This window comes from Penaeus vannamei, chromosome 7 (genome assembly GCF_042767895.1).
Source record: "Penaeus vannamei isolate JL-2024 chromosome 7, ASM4276789v1, whole genome shotgun sequence".
In the NCBI taxonomy this organism is placed as follows: domain Eukaryota; kingdom Metazoa; phylum Arthropoda; class Malacostraca; order Decapoda; family Penaeidae; genus Penaeus; species Penaeus vannamei.
The window spans coordinates 25,768,293-25,770,682 of record NC_091555.1 but is presented as its reverse complement, the minus strand read 5'-3'; the positions used below and the strand labels follow the sequence as shown (position 1 = coordinate 25,770,682).

At 42.5% G+C, this 2,390-nt stretch overlaps 1 long non-coding RNA gene across 1 annotated transcript; it reads right to left on the bottom strand.

The window, feature by feature from the left end:
• Positions 1 to 480: 480 nt before the first annotated feature.
• LOC138862083 (uncharacterized) lies at positions 481 to 994 on the bottom strand. The gene is made up of 2 exons (XR_011398643.1): positions 820 to 994; positions 481 to 594 (listed from the first exon to the last, which is right to left on the bottom strand). It is a non-coding gene; the product is annotated as an uncharacterized lncRNA (long non-coding RNA).
• Positions 995 to 2,390: the final 1,396 nt, after the last annotated feature.

The following is a 2,390-nucleotide window of genomic DNA, read 5'->3' as shown; positions in this document are numbered from 1 at the left end:
TTCAGCAGAACCGGGCGTGGTACCTGTGATGCGAGCAGGGGCGGGCGCGCCACCCGTGGTACGAGCGGGAGCGGGGCCGGGTGCGCCACCCGTGGTACGAGCGGGAGCGGGGCCGGGTGCGCCACCCGTGGTACGAGCGGGAGCGGGGCCGGGTGCGCCACCCGTGGTACGAGCGGGAGCGGGGCCGGGTGCGCCACCCGTGGTACTGTAGTGGACGTGAGGTACCCCCACTATGCAGGAGTCCAGACTAGGCGAGTCCCCCCTTCTCTAGATAGCACCAGCACCATCTGTGGGGATCGGCGGTAGCCAGCTGCAGTTTTGCGTCCCTGGAGCCTTTTTATTTTTCGTATTTTTATGTTCTATTTCTTCTATCTTTTCTCACGGCCTCTAGTTTTATTATTAATTTCTTTTAATTATGTAAAGTAAACCTTTTATTTTCATTCATTTTTATTATTTACACATTTTTTAAGAGCCTATATAAAGAGCCTGTTTATGCTAGACTCCCTCTTGGGTTGTTGGCTCGGCAGTTCAGTGCTGCTCACGGAGCGCCCGGCCTCACTGGACGTCTCCTGTTTTGTTTGTTTCTTCGATTTCCTACAAGAGAGAAAGATAAGTATATTCATGTTTTGTAAGAGGCCAGTTAGGATGTGTCATATGCATTGTAACTTTTGTGAATATACAGACTGAGGGGATCTCAGGTTTTCCTTTTTATGCTTTGGTTTTGTTTTATCCTTGGTTTGTTTATTTTACTTTTTATCTGGTTTTAAAAGAAGAATGGACACAGTTGATAATGAAGTTACTGTAATAAGTCTTACTTACGGGGTTAAGGGCTTCAGGGTTGTGACGAGCGGGTCATGCTGCAGTACACGCCAGCTACCACCCTTTTGAAAGCAGCTCCCCTGTTCGCAAGTTGCACTCTGCAAGACCCGCGTTGTAGTTTTGAAAGTGTCTCAAAGGGGTAAACACTACAACGTAAAATGGTGGCATACGCGGTGAGGATCAATTGTATGCAATTAGCAATGCTAAAGGACTTTTAAGGGATTAATGTGTCCATGCTTCTTGATTAAGTTTTGCTCGTTTAGTTTGTTTTATCATAATGGTGTTTTTATGCTTTCTGGGCTATTGAAATTTAATTTTAAGCAGTGTTTTGTGTATTTCTACTTTGCATTTTTGAGTTTCTAGCTGATTTGTGTGTTTATTAAATGTTTCTACACTATTTAGTGTTTTACAGATGGAAAAGGGTTGTACTTTGTGAGTATTCAACATACGAAGTGTATAATGACCTGTGTGCCCAAGTGCTAATTCTTAAGGTGTTTAAACCACCAGTCTGATTACGCAGTTTTAAATCGAGTGATTTGAATGCTCGGTTGCATAAAGTAATTGTAAATGTGATCAGTGATAGTGCTTGTGCTTAATGCAATTTCATGTTATGTGATCGTGTTTTCATGACCGCCAAGTACGCGTATACTATAGGCAGTCTGTCCATCATAACCAGTGATAAGTGCTCTGTTAAAGTTAGGTTGTGATTTAAAGTACGTGCATATTTGAATTTAACTTTGTGCTGACGGTAAGATGTAATCAGTGTTCATAATTAAATGTTAAATTGTGGTTTATGTGCTTACCGTGCTTTGTGCTTTATGTGCTTACCGTGCTTTGTGCTTTATGTGCTTACCGTGCTTTGTGCGTTATGTGCTTAACGTGCTATGTGCTTTGTGCCTTATGTGCTTAACGTGCTATGTGCTTTGTGTGTTTAACGTACTATGTGCTTTGTGTGTTTAACGTGCTATGTGCTTTGTGAGTTTAACGTGCTATGTGCTTTGTGCGTTTAACGTGCTTTTAGTGCTTCGTGTGTTTAACGTGCTTTTAGTGCTTCGTGTGTTTAACGTGCTTTTAGTGCTTCGTGTGTTTAACGTGCTTTTAGTGCTTCGTGTGTTTAACGTGCTTTTAGTGCTTCGTGTGTTTAACGTGCTTTTAGTGCTTCGTGTGTTTAACGTGCTTTTAGTGCTTCGTGTGTTTAACGTGCTTTTAGTGCTTCGTGTGTTTAACGTGCTTTTAGTGCTTCGTGTGTTTAACGTGCTTTTAGTGCTTCGTGTGTTTAACGTGCTTTTAGTGCTTCGTGTGTTTAACGTGCTTTTAGTGCTTCGTGTATTTAACGTGCTTTTAGTGCTTCGTGTGTTTAACGTGCTTTTAGTGCTTCGTGTGTTTAACGTGCTTTTAGTGCTTCGTGTATTTAACGTGCTTTTAGTGCTTCGTGTGTTTAACGTGCTTTTAGTGCTTCGTGTGTTTAACGTGCTTTTAGTGCTTCGTGTGTTTAACGTGCTTTTAGTGCTTCGTGTGTTTAAAGTGCTCTCGTACTATATACCGTGATTGTGAATTGTGGAAACGCCTAG